The sequence below is a fragment of the Ruditapes philippinarum genome, unplaced genomic scaffold (genome assembly GCF_026571515.1).
Source record: "Ruditapes philippinarum isolate M1 unplaced genomic scaffold, ASM2657151v2 ctg2652_1_1_1_1, whole genome shotgun sequence".
Taxonomy (NCBI): Eukaryota; Metazoa; Mollusca; class Bivalvia; order Venerida; family Veneridae; genus Ruditapes; species Ruditapes philippinarum.
The window spans coordinates 1-16,059 of NW_026861368.1; positions in this window are offsets into that span (position 1 = coordinate 1).

Below are 16,059 nucleotides of genomic sequence, written 5' to 3' on the forward strand. Positions count from 1 at the left end.
GGAGGTGCCTTTAAATAAATGTTTTTTTAAAAAACAAAATTTTTAATAAAAAGTTTGAATTTCCAGTCACGATTCAACAGGATCTTGATCGGACTTTTGACACATTTTAATCGGGAATGGTCCTATCAAGGACGGCAGTTAAAATCCTGAATGTGTGACTTAGGCATTAGATTATTTGACAATCGTACTTGATGCACTTAAAAATATATTTGTTTTCTCCTACACCATCCATGCCAGTTTTGGTAGAGTTTATAGTAGAAAGCAAAAACATAAAACAAGTATACAAAGATGGGGTTTTCATTCTATTTTGTCCGGCAATAAAATGTTTTTGAGTAGCATAGATTTTGGTGGGTAGGAAATGTGGAGGAAACAAATAATAATTATATTTTAGTTCTAGAATTCTTTATGTAAGGAAGGACACATCACTACTGGCTTTATTTATCGCTAATACATAATGAATCACAATTTTCGTTTGCAAAAATAAACAAGAAAAAAAAAAACATCGCTTAATTTAACAATTTATTTTTTTCATTTTGTTATCACTTTAGTGTTCAAAACAATGTAAAAAATTATTAATAAACAATATCCTAATACATCATGAATCACAATTTTCTTTTGCAAAATAAACAGACAAAAAACATCGCAGTAACAATATTATGAATTAATTCGTAGTTTAGATTTAGACAAGTCTTTTCTATTTTAAACAAGGAAATGAACTGAAGTCATTAAGAACATGAGGTAACAAACAGCGATGCTATGTTATTAAATTGGATAATAATCACATAAAGACTTTAAATTAGCATTCTAAAATGAAATAATGGCTTAAATATCTTAAGTACATTAGCAGTGATATGAACCCATAGCCACTTATTTAAGACAGACTATTTAGTAAAGCTACATGAAAATCCCTTTAGTTTAAAACATTTAGATTCAAAGCACAGACAGTTAAAATCACACATATTGTAAGAAAAAAGGGCTAGATTTAAGAATCCAGTATTTGTAGTTTGTTACAAAGTCTATGTTAATTTAGGTCTTAGTTTTATTGTACATTAACTAGGTGCAATAAAGTTGTAAGCCTGTATGAAATAAGAGTAAGATGCTAATATTTTGCACTATAAGCCCTTATAAAATCATCTGCAGATTGAACCCCTTTATTTGGTGAATGGGCTTGTCCTTTGTGGTCCATTATCTAGCCCATTATCAATTGAAGGATAGAAAGGAAAGTGTTTGTTTTTCTACAGCCACGAGTACAGTCAGCTAGGCCAGACATTCAAACTGGTGGCATCCAAAAGTCTAATCTTTTTTGGCTCGACTTTTTTCAAAGATATAATATAATATTTTTTTGGGGCGGTTCCTGTTGCTGTTCCCTTTTTCCCCCAAACTTTAACCTTATAAAAACTTTTTAAGGTTTTTGGTCTATTGTTCTTTTTTTGTAGTAAAACCCTTGGGGACCAGCCCTTTTAAGTAGACCACCCTAAATTGATCTTCTTTATAAAATGCCCTTGACCTTTTTTTTTTTTGGATTTCCCATGTGGTGGCCTTGGAAAACTGTAAACCCAAAGAATAGGGGGGGAATTTTTATTTTAAAATTTTGGTTTTTGTTTCCAATTTGGGTAGAAGGGTTTTTGGGGGTTGAAACTTTAACAACTTTGAAATTTTTTTTCCCGAAAATTTTTTCAAATTATTATAAGTTAAATTATCTCTGAATTTTAAAAATACTTTTTTCTGAAATTTTTTCTAGTAATGAAAAATCTTAAGTAATTAGGGGCACGAAATATCTCATAGGAGAACCAAGGAAAACCAGTATCAGCAAGCCAACAAGATTGGAATATATTGTAATATGTGAATAATATTCAACACTCTGGAGACCTATTTATAACAATAAACACGGTCTTGTTCTGCCATTCCTATGATTTTCTCTTAGATATAATTTTTGTAGAAAGGGTGGGTTGAGGTTTATATCACACCAGCTAGTGGTTAAGGTATCTGCCTCTAGACCCAGAGAACATGGTTTTTGCCCATGGGTCACGACCATGTTTCTTCACATGACACTGGTACTGGTTGGTTCCAGGAAGCAGACTATAAAGTGCTAATGTAAGTTGCAAAAACTTTTTTCACAATCGAGCTCAAATAAATATGTTTAAACCATCTTACCAACACTGTGTAATAATGGTAACATCCAGCTGTACTGGTGGATGAAGACCTTATTCATGGAGGGGCACGTGAGGTTTTCCTCCATCAGTAAAGCAGAAAAGTGCATCATATGACCTCTACTATGTTGGTGCAACAAAGGTGATATAATTATGTTACTAAGCCTGAGAAGTTTGCTTTTTGGCCCTACATAAAGAAAATTATGACACATATCTGGCTGTTTTTTAAAAGTTACTTTAAAATGATTAAAATCTTAAAGGAGCTCCACTGAAGGTCCATAAAATTTTGAAATTCTTACATGGATCCAAGTGAAGCACCTTAAAAGTCTTAAATGGAACAATCTGTAAAGGATGATAAGGAATATTCTCAGAATTAAAAAAAGAGTATAGATTTTTTTGTGCAATTTTTAAATCCCTATTTGAGTATAAAAGTGTTGCAATGCTTTTCCCTTTAGGGACAATGCAAAGTTTACTCTGAGAAATAATATGAAAATTTGCATACAAGTTATTGGTCTAGACCTATATCAAATGGTACACAAATTTCAGAAAAAATATTTCCAGTCCCATCCTTCAAAACAACCTCAGTGGGGTCCCTTTAACAAGGTTTTGAGATGTTGCATTGTCTTTTATTTAGCCTACCTCAAAGAAATACATGTGTATAGCAAGAAAGAAAAAAGCCATACTTAATTTGAGCTTTCTGAGTGCTGACAAATATTATTGAATTCTGGTTATATTTCAGATAGATATATATTTTAAAAAATTAACGAGGAGATTTTCAGGTTTTCAAATGAAGCTTATCTACAACAAATGATTTCCATATTTCCTATCTCAAGGAGACAAACTTATTAAGGAATTCAGTATCAGGAAAACAGTGATTAATGTTGGCATCAGTGCCACTTACCAGTTCTATTGTTCTTGTACTTTTTACATTCTTCTACTTTTACATTATTTGAAAGCATATAACTTTTTATATCTATTTGTTACCTTAGCAACCAATGACTTATGACATCCTTTACGGAAGGAAATGAGAATTCTCCTAAATTTTCCATATTGTTGTCTTTAAAAAAAACACTTTTACAATGTAAGTCCATTTACTGCAAATGGTTAAACATACTTAAAATATAACAACATGTTGACAGCTCTGCTGAAATTGTAAGTCATATACAATAGCGATGTTTTCATAAATTTGTTTGCAGGAAATCTGTTTTGCTCAAAGTAAAATGTTTCCATGAAATTTGGTTTGCAATGCAAATTTTTGATTTTTCTTCCAAAAACATGACAGAATTTGTTTGGCTTCATAACAGGAAATTCCTCAAACCTTCCTATATACTGTTTCTTTGAGTTTATTGTTTAAGACAAGAATTGAAGAACTATTGGACAAGAAGTGGGTTAAAAATTAGTTGAAGGAAAGGTGAATTCACAAATGAATTCAGTAGTCTTGAAAATAATAAGAGTAATTTTAAAAGACTTGTATTCACAAAAAAAGAACAACATGCTTTGAAGTATTGCCATCATATTAAAAGATTTGAGACAATGATGAGGAAAGTCATAAGTTTTGTTGTTAGTAATAGATGAAATTTGCTCTGATTATAATTAAAAAGTACTATTAAGGTGAACATTGTCAGCTAATGAAAATATGCCTCATTTAACCACGTCACTGGAATAAAGCATGATTATAAAATGTGATTATAAGTTAAGTAATATGCCTTATTTACCCTTGCCACCTGAATAAAGCACATAAATGAAATAGTTAAGAGAATAAAGCACATAAATGAAATAATAAAGGAATAAAGCACTAAGTGAAATAGGTAAGGGAATAAGGAACGTAAATGAAATAGGTAAATGCCTTTTTTACCTTCATCTCTGGAATATTTAAAAGCATTTCATTGTTATAGTTGATATGACTTATTTATCCTTATTCATTAAGTGATTATATTTTTTAGTGATAATTATATAACAAATATTGCATGTATTTAGTATGTGACTATATCATATTTTGTATATGATAAAGATAGATAAATTAATTAATCATGTAAATTTGATTGTATGATGATTAATAGTTTATTTTGAAGGAGGTCTGTTATGACATAATGATAAATTAATTGAGCTGCGCCATGATAAAACCAACATAGTGTGTTTGCAATAAGCATGGATCCACTGGCCTATGCATCGGCGCAGTCTGATCAGGATCCACTCACATTGCTGCATTATCAGTTTTTCTATTAATTTTGTATTAAGGTTTGTAAGCGAACAGCTTGGATCCTGATCAGACTGTGCGGAAGCGCAGGCTGATCCGGATCCATGCTGGTCGCTAACGCACTATGTTTGTTTTGTCATGTTGCGACTCTTTAACTTATTATGCTGTTATTCATGATATTGTCATTTTAAAAGAATAAGAAAATGTCTATAAAATAATGATGATAATAAACGGAGGAAAATTGTTGTCCAAGACAGACAAAAATTTAATGCCTTTCATTTAAAATTGCAAGAGTAATAATATGACGGAAAAGTACTTTTTTAAGTGTTTGAATGAGACATTTATATTTTAAATTAGGCAATAAGTACAATAATAATAATTTTTTACCAACCTTTTAAGAACATATTATTTCTGCCATTTTCTTAAAAGGTTGGTAAAAAATTATTGATATTGTTTACCTGGCACTGTAATGGCATAAGTTTTCCTTATTTCTTTTGATCACCACAATAATACTTGGACAAAATCCGTTTTATTAAGTTTTGCCTATAATTGTTTTCTTGTTAATGTATTGTCTATCCTTCATCATGGGGACCATAAACTTGTCTACAAATAGAGTGTTAATTGTAGTGTCACTCAGAAAATTCCATGATCAATTTAGGATTCATGATAAATTTTCAGTTAATTACCCCATCATCATTATTGAAATGTTTAATTTTGAGATTTTGCATTTTAAAACAAATTTCATAACAAAGTTTATATGTGTTTAGATATGAATAATATTTCATTAGTAGTATAAACTGAACTGAATTTTGTAAAATAACGTTATTATTAATTTTGATTTAATTTAATGCTCATAGATAAAATCATTTGATACTTAGATACTTCTCATTAAAGCAAGTCACAACAAATAAAGTAAATTATTTGTAGCTTTATTCAAATTTTTGTCATGTTTTTCATCGAACATTTTCGTTAAGATTTATAAATTTCTGAATAAATAAATGTTCATATGTAGTATACATGTTATAACTGGTTTTCTTTATATAATTATTTTAATTTAAGGTCGTTTTACTGTAAAGCTTTCCTGCCAAAAAAACATACATCGGCCAATATCGGTCATTTCCGGAATGTTATTATTCATGATCTTCAATAATTTTTTATTGTTCATATTTGGAATTAGGTACATAAGCAATATTAGGATGAGTGATTGCACAAGATTTTGAAAAATAATGTTCCAGAAATATCAGATTTGCTACGTTATTTGAGATGTTAGAATTTGTTTGTCTTGTTTACATTTAGATATAGATAAAGATGCTATTCAAAGCACAATAACCCTGCAACGGACAAACCACCCAACAACAGCATTCTGAAAGACACATGGATTGTAGCCAGTGAATTCACTGTTGTCCATTATATTCATTATTTTGTTGTTGGATACCTGATTAAAGTTCTAATTACAGTATTAAGATTTTGTATGTAATGGAAGCTTAGTATAATAGTTTGTATACAGTATAACCTTGGCAGAGCAACACCATTTTGGGGGGAGTGGGAGTGGGGGAGGGCAAAGATTTTAGTTGAACCTGAAGTTTGATCTTCAGCTGCTGAAGTTGCATTAATGTATCACCTTTTCTCAGTAAAAGTCTAAAAAAATAGATTTTTACTAACAGTATTGTTTAAGATAGTAGGGAATTTCTATATCCAAATCTAACATTAGACTTAATTGACAATATAAAAATTACTTCATAGCACATGTTATTATCTATTTCTAACTAATTAAATCCCATATTATTACAGTGTAAGCTTCATCTTGTAAAACATCAAAGTTATTGTAGTGAAGCTATTACAGAATATTTTATCATGTAACTTTTCTGTGGGAGACCATCTACTTTCTTCAGACTCATTATTTCAAATCTTTTCCCATCTCTCTCCATCAAACTTGAGCCAATCCAAAAAACATTATATCTTTTCATTCAGCGCAAAGCAAAAGCTCCCTTGATACCTGAAAGCTAAATTACTGCTTCATAGAATGGCAAGTTTTAATGCTTACACGAGCTGATTACATCTGATTGTAAAATTTAGCTCTTGTATTGTTGTCATACATGCCATATATACAGGCTGCGGAGACTGTCCACAAGGAGTTCTAGTGAAAACTCTGTACAGATGTGAAATAGGGAGAGTATTTTGTTTTTTTGCAATTACATTGAAGCAAATGTCTCTGTACTTAAAACACTAAGATCCCATTTTGCAAAAAGGAGATAACAACAATTATTAAATGTCTGGTGATATAACACTGTAAGATATCCTTCTAGAGAAAAATCAAGCCCAGAACTAATTAAATTTACAGTGACAGACTACTGTATGTTTTTTTTTTGTGTTTTTTTTTGTGGTAATATTATGTAAAAATTTAGAACATTGTTATATTACTTTTATTTAATCTGGTAAAATGTTGAGGATATAAGAGAATGTATTATATAATTATGTAAACCTAAAAAAAAAATCCCAATTAATACTCCCAGAGTTTTTCTCTTTTTTTTCCCAGTTTATTAGTGATTTTTTTGTATCATTAATGTATTAGTTTGTATCATTAATGTATTAGTTTTGTCTACCTATTGTTTTGTTACCATATTTATATTATTGTACCATCCTTATTTTGTCTGGGTCAGATTTGATATGCTTATGCTGTAAGATACAGGTCAACTGCTAGCTCAGTATTTACCCTCTCTCAGAAACAACTGAATCTACCCATGGTGCAAGTGCAAACCAAAATCACACAGCACACCGGCATGTCCGAGTTGTATGATCGTAGCCTTCACTAATGTCTCCAGGTTTTTCATTTTTATCTGAGGCAACAAATGTGCAAATAAAAATAGCCTATTTGACCAAGGGTCTAAGGGTATATTTTAATCTACATACTGAAAATACAACTGATTTTAACATCATTTCAACTAAGGATATGGGTCATCAATGTGTTAATAATGAAAAACCTGTAGTATTATTAGTCATACACATTTAGATATTTTCTCCAAAAAAAACTATAAAAGGTCTGGTCCAGAATAAAGATGAACAAATTTGTAAAGATATAGTATTAAACAGTTTATCAATTTAAACAGGTAAATGTTTTACTGTTGTTGCACCATCTTTATATTGCTTTGTTCTTGTTTTACTTGTTTACAGCATGTGACCTTTGGTTTAGCTATAGATGTGTGAGCATTGGCAATTGGTCATGAATACAATCGGCATTTAAAGGAATATATAGAAATGAACCAACATTATTATAATATCATAATTTCTCTCCAAAATATATATTTTCTCTTCATCATGGTAATAGCAGTAAAAGTTGAAAGCTATTAAAGATTGTATCAAAAGAAGCTAACCATATCTAATCGCTGTTTACTTTTCATTTATGTACATACTTCCCTTACAAGATGTTACACATCAAGGAACTTTTATGATTTTATATTGATTACTTACAATTAAAGGAATTGAGAAAGTATAAACAAATGAGAGTGTACTGAAGTTAATATCTTCACAATATAACTCCTTGTAGCCAAGAAATATGACTTATACAGGGCTCACACTGGCTCAAATAAAATAATAGCCAATAATTTTAACTTAAAAAAATAATAGCCAAAAGTTCAGCGGACTATTCATGAATTAGCGATTAACAACATAAGCAGTTGATTAAATAAACATTACATAAATTTATATCTTTCAGTTTTATAAGGATTCTCAAATAAACTGATACATTTGTGTATATTGATAACTACCTTTTTTTTAAAATAGAACCACAACTTTAATTGTTATTATAGAACAGAATAAAAACGTTATAATTAGTATAATTACTGTATAACAATAATATTTAAAGATTTATTATAACTTTACATAATGCTGTTATCAGACAACTTTTTTTGTTTGTTCTAATCAAATTTTGTGAGCTATAACCACTGTCAATTTCACATTTCAAACAGAACTGGAGTAGATCTAGGTCATATTAGCCCTATAGAAATAACACAAGTTGCAAACTCATTCACAGAATGCAGCCTTTTTTCTGAATAATTAACTGAAAAATATCATCATCACCAATGTAATTACAAATTTACTGCAATTGTAGTAAAGATTTTAAACAGAACATAGCTTATTTCACCTTTAAATAAATATCAAAATTATCGGGTGTCGCGAAAATATGTGACAATCGGATTTTTCCTGTTTTCTCAAGAAAATATTCACAATTTTTGGTTGTTGTGCAAATAGTTGTTTGGAATTTAATACTTTTTAAATATTTTACCATTGTTTTCCACTGGCGATTTAGTAAAGTAGCTTAAAAACAAAAAAATCAAAATTTGCAATTACTGGAATTCACGGTAAATTTTTGGGTAAGTCAATATCCAGTTTATCAATTTTAAAACGATTTTTGTGGCTAATTGACGGATATTTGATGGCTATTATAAATGCTGGACAATATCTTTTAAGTAGCTACTTATACAATTATACATCTCGCATGTATTTTATCACCTCGGGCAATATAGTTAGCAGCACGTGACCGGTAAAAAGTTGACACTCAATTAAATGCACCCCGCTGGTGTTAATTGGGTCTTCTGCATTCATTATCGATTTTTACACCTTATATAAACACTGTTGGAAGTAAAAAATAATCGCCAGATTTTGTAGCCAAAATGCAAAAATAATCGCCAATCTTATAAAATAATCGCAAATGGCGACTATGGCGACCGACAGCGTGAGCCCTGCTTATACCATTTAATAGTATGCAGGTGTCTGGAAATATGTTTTAAATTACATGATTTGCCTAGAGTGCGCTCAATTCTTGTAAATATAATGTTAATATAATGTTAATTATAATAAAAACCTGTTTTTCATCCTATTTTCCCTGCCTCTTAAATGTAACAGACAATAATGGATTTGGCTGAGAAATTTAACTCCATCAGAATGCAAAAAAAGTCTCCAACCCAATTTCAAGTAATATTCCCACCTTAAAACTACTTTGGTCTCATCTTTGTAATGTAGATAATGTGTATCAACCCTTACTTTCAATATATTCTCCATCTTACTAATTTGTTGTGAACCACAAAATATGGAATAAAAAACAAGCCAAGTTTAGGTGTGAGGTGTGTTGAAGGACTGTTTTTAACATCTAAAGACCTGTGAATAAGTTTAACAAATCCAAGTTTAGGTGTAAGGACTCGTTGAGGTCTAAAGACCTGTCAATAAGTTACAGAATAGGAAATAATTTTTTATAATAAATGGTTTAAAATGATAGTGCTAGGGCGTTTAGTGCTAGGGTGTTGCATGATATAAGGTCATTTTATGTGACTTAAACTTTGCCATACTAAATTTGTATGACATTCTTGTCATGCTTTTTATTTTGAATTAACCAATTCTAATTTATTCTATACAGAATTTGTTTGATTTTGATTGTGTTGGAAGCTACATTTGTAAACACTTTCTGTTCCTAGAACCAATCAGTACTCGATGAATGAATTTAAAAATTATTGCTGAAAGGAATACAAAAATGTAGCTGCTTTCCCCAGAAAAGGTTTTAACCCAAGCAGCTAGCCATCATTTTGATTTGCTAAAATCTGATGTGTTTAACCACTTGGCCATTCTGCCAAAATCAGTGCATTTCTGATTTGAATTATCAAGCAAAGCATACATTTTGATAGCCACAATGTGTCTAGGCAAATTCACTTTAGCTCTTAAAGAGTGAATAATTTTGTAAAAAATTGGCATTATAGCCAAATAAAACAAACAAAAAACTTGAATGGTAAATGAAATTTTACCAGTTTATGTAATTCACAGTGTTGCATTTTGTTTTTACTAGAACCATTTTCCATTGCAGACAAAAGAGTATTTATTCTGAATTCTTAAAAAGGAGAATTATTTCTAGAAAGTGAATTCAATTTATCTTCAATAGAAGTAGAAGGTATTTGTCTAGACAAGTATTTTATAAGAAACAAGATTTTTTTTATCCCAATCTTTTGTTGACAACTGAGCATATTGGCATATTAAATAGAAATTTTGATTAAGATATCTTAAAAACAAGAAATTAAAAGAAATGCTAGACATTATAAAACTGATGTAAAAAGAATTTTGTGATTTATTTCTTAAAAAAGTTTTTTTAAAGGGACTGCACAGAGGTTTTTTAACATGATGGAACTGGAAATATTTTTCCGATATTTTGTGTACCTTTTGAACTTGTTTCTAGCATTTTAAATATTATTATTGACTTTGTAAACATTTTTACATTAAGATGGAAAATTTTAGCATTGATACGTTTAAAAAAAAAAAAAAAAATGAATTTCTCAGAAAACTTTAACAAAGATTGTGAAATGATTTCAAAATAAAGATCAAATAAAGCAGAGATGATAAATAATTCATGGTAGCAGATACACTTATCTAATCATATTGAATAAAGCATTGAATATATGGTTGAGATACACTTATCTAATCATTTGAATAAAGCCAGTGTATATAGGTTGAGATACAATTATCATAAATCATTTGAATAAAGCAGGATGAAATAGGTTAGAGATACATATAATCTAAATCACTTTAGACATAAAAGATGCAGATGTATAATAAGGGATTTAGAGATACATTATCTAATCATCTTTAATAAAGCCAGGGGCATATGGGTTGAGATAACATTATCTTAATCATTTGAATAAAGCAGGGCATATGGTTGAGATACATTATCTAACTCATTTGGAATGAAGCAGTGTATATGGTTGAGATAACATTAATCTAATCATTTGAAAAATAAAGCCAGTGTATATTGTTGAGAATACATTATTCTAATCATTTGAATAAAGCAGTGTATATGGTTGAGATACATTATCTAATCATTTGAATAAAGCAGTGTATATTGTTGCAGATATATTATCTAATAATCTTGATTAAAGCAGGGTATATTCGTTGAGATACATTAATAATCATTTGAGTAAAGCAGTGTATATGGTTGAGATATATTATCTAATCATTTCAACTAATAGCACTGTATATGGCTGAGCACTTCATTATCTAATCATTGAATAACAGCAGTGTATATGGCTTGCAGATACATTAATCTAATCATTTGAATAAAGCAGGTATATGTTGAGATACATTATCTAATCATTTGAATAAAGCAGTCGTATATGGTTGAGAACAATTAAATCTTAATCATTGAATTAAAGCAGCTGTATACTTGTTGAGATACATTAATCCTACATTCATTTGAGTACAACAGTGTATCATGGTTGAGATCATTATCTAATCATCTTAGACATAAAACAGCTGTATCATGGTTGAGATACATTAATACTTATAATTTGAATAAACAGATGTATATGGTTGCAGATACCAATCTATCTAATCATTTTAATAAAGCAGTGTACTATGTTGATATACATTATCTAATCCGTTTTAATACACACGCAGTGTATATGGTTGAGATACATTTATCTAATCATTTTAATAAAATCAGTTGTATACGCGTTGAGAATACATTATCTAATCATTGAATAACAGCAGTGTATATGGCTTGAGATACATTCATCTAAATCATTTGCAATAAAGCAGTGTAATGGCGTGAGATACATTATCTAATCATTTGAAAAAGAGTGTATATTGTTGAGGATACATTATCTAATAAAGCAGTGTATATGTTTGAACTCGGACTGGATGTATCTACAACATTTAGAGAATAAAGCATGATATATGCGTTGAATATACACTTATCTCCAATCATTTAGAATACAAAAGCGTATACATGTATATATGTCTGTAGCTGATTATTACTAAAATTAATGATTTAGATCACTTGAAATTTATACTCATATCTTGAGCCATAGATACACAACACTGCCATTTTAGCTGTCATATAATACATTATTGTGTGAATAACATGTATCCAAACCATATACAAGCTTATTATATGGATGAAGAATGTATCTCAACAATTACTATTATACCCTGATATTACTTATCATTGAAATAAATCAGTGGGTATCCCTATACATCCAGGATTGACGAATTTAAATATTCATAAATTCATTTGAAATAATAGCAAGATGTAATTAGTCCTACATCCCAATGGTCATTACCAGTAGCTTTTAGCACATCATATTATCTAAAGTACTGACCACAATTTGATAAATCCATACTTATGTTCCAAAGTGACTTAGATAAGTATCTCCAACAATACCCTGGCTTATGTCAAATGATATAGATAATTGGTATCCAACCAATACACGCTTTATTCCAAAGTAATAAGATAATAATCTCAACAAATAACTGCTAGTAAATAATAATAGAGCGATAAGATACAAATCTATATAAATTTGGAATAAAAGCATGAGTATATGGTTAGAGATACATAATTATCAGTTTGAATAAAGCAGTGTATAATCGGTTGAGATACAATAACTGTACTTCATAATCATTGAATATAGACTACTAGCTAATGTATCTCAACATATACACTGCTTTATTAAATGACTAAATATTCTAGATAATATGATATCTCAAGCACTATACACTTGTTGTTAATCAATTATTAGATTTTAAATTGTTATATCCACTAATTATCTAGATAATTTGAAATATATATCCAAGCAGGAATAATTGTATCCAATTGCCGATTGATAATATTATACTATCTCAATCTGCTTTGAATTAACTATAGTCAAGAAGTATATGAATGTATCATGAGACTCGATATATCTAAATCATATTTGTAATCCATCATAAAACCAATCTGATACCAGCTTAATTTCAAAATTAATGTGAAATAGGATAAATATGATTTCGAGACCTACAAACTATATCACTAACTACCTTGATAATTTGAATAAAACAAGAGTTGCATATGTATATGTTGAGAGGATACATTATCTAATCATTTGAATAAAAGCAGATGTGATAATATGGTTGAGATACATTATCTTAATCATTTGAAACTAACACTCAAGCAGGTGTATATGGTTGAGAGTACATTATCTAAATATATGAAAAAAAAGCAAGTTATATTGTTGAAGATATACATATCTGTGAGATGAGATTGAGATAAAGAGAATATGTATATGGTTGAGAATACATTCTATACTAATAATTTGAATAAGCAAGTTTGTATATTGTTGAGATACAAATTATCTAATAATTTGAATTAAAGCAGTGTATATGGTTGAGATACATTATCCTACATCATTTGAATTAAGTCAGGCTATATGGTTGAGCCATACATTATCTAATCATTTGAATAAAGCAGGCGTCGTATCTGTTGAGATACATTATCTAATCAATTTGAGTAAAAGCAGTGTATATGGTTGAGATCCAAGGATTATCTCCAGCCCTAATCATTTGAATAAAACAGTGTATATGGTTGAGATACATTAACTAATCAATTTTGAATAAAAGCAGTTTGTATATGGTTGAGATACATTATACTAATCATTTTGGAATAAAGCAGTTGTATATGGTTTGAGATACATTATCTAATCATTGAATAAAGCAGGTATATGGTTGAGATACATTATCTAATCATTTGAATAAAGCAGTGTATATTGGATTGAAGATAACATTTATTCTTTAAAATTCATTTTTTGAAAATAAAGCAGTGTATATTGGTTGAGATACATTATCTAATCATTGAATAAAAGCAGTGTATATTGTTGAGATACATTATCTAATCATTTGAATAAAGCAGTGTATATGGTTGAGATACATTATCCTAATAATTTGAATAAAGCAGTGTATATTGTTGAGAGCTATATTATCTAATAATTTGAATAAAGCAGGGTATATTGTTGAGATACATTATCTAATCATTTGAATAAAGCAGTATATGTATATGGTTGAGATATATTTATCTAATCATTTTGAATAAAGCAGTGTATATGGCTGAGACTCATTATCTAATCATTTGAATAAAGCAGGTTGTATATGGTTGAGATACATTATCTAATCATTTGAATAAAAGCAGGGTATATGGTTGAGATACATTATCTAATCGTTTGAATAAAATCAAGTGTTTATGGTTGAGATACATTATCTAATCATTTGAATTAAAGCAGGGGTATATTGTGAGATACATTATCTAATCATTGAATAAAGCAGTGTATATGGTTGAGATATATTATCTAATCATTGAATAAAGCAGTGTATATGACTGAGATCCCTCATTATCTAAATCATTTGAATAAAACCAGTGTAATGGTTGAGATACATTAACTAGATAATTTGAATAAAACAGTTGTATATGTTTTGAGATACATTATCTAATCATTTGAATAAAGCAGTGCATATGGTTGAGATACATTTATCTAATCATTTGAATAAAGCAGTGTAATATGGTTGAGAATACATTATCTAATCATTTGAATAAAGCAGTGTATATGGTTGAATACATTATCTAATCATTTGAATAAAGCAGTGTATTATGGTTGAGATACATTATCTAATCATTTTGAATAAAGCAGGGTATATGGCTTGAGATACATTATCTAATCATTTGAATAAAGCAGTGTAATATGGTTGAGATACATTATCTAATCATTTGAATAAAGCAGTGTATATGGTTGAGATACATTATCTAATCATTTGATAAAGCAGTGTATATTGTTGGAGATACATTATCTAATCATTTTGAATAAAGCAGGGTTTATGGTTGAGATACATTATCTAATTATTTGAATAAAGCAGTGTATATGGTTGAGATACATTATTCTAATCATTTGAATAAAGCAGTGTATATTGTTGAGATACATTATCTAATCATTTGAATAAAGCAGTGTATATGGTTGAGATACATTATCTAAATCATTTGAATAAAGCAGTGTATATGGTTGAGCATACATTATCTAATCATTTGAATAAAGCAGTGTATATGGTTGAGAAACATTATCTAATCATTTGAATAAAGCAGGGTATATGGTTGAGATACATTATCTCATCATTTGAATAAAGCAGTGATATATGGTTGAGATACATTATCTCTCATCATTTGAATAAAGCAGGGTAGGGTATATGGTTGAGATACATTATCAAAGCAGTGTATATGGTTGAGATACATTATCTCATCATTGAATAAATAGAGGATATTCAAGTTTTTTTCTATTAATACATGATTTATTTTCATCGAGTGGTATGAAAATAAAATATTCATGAGTGGCGGTAAGCCACGAGTGAAATATGGTAGTTTTCATGCCACACAAGATGAAAATAAATCATGTATTTATAAAAAAAACTTGAATTTTCTGTTTATTATATACATTTTTCTCTTTTTTGACATTAAAATTTAAAAAGACATCCCTTAAATTTGTGTACTGGCAGAATTTACAAGAAAGTAGTCCGACAAGACACCAGTGAAAATACGGAAAATATGTTTCACTGCAGTGAAAAATAAATTTTTACAGTGAAAATACGGAAAAATGAAAATACGCATTTTATTTCATCAATATTTCTCAATATTTCATTTATAAGTATATAATAAAGCAGTGTATATGGTTGAGATACATTATCTCATCATTTGAATAAAGCTGTGTATATGGTAGAGATACATTATCTAATAATTTGTATAAAGCAGTATATATGGTTGAGATACATTATCTCATCATTTTAATAAAGCAGTGTATATGGTTGAGATACATTATCTCATCATTTGAATAAAGCAGGGTATATGGTTGAGATACATTATCTAATAATTCAAATAAAGCAGTGTAT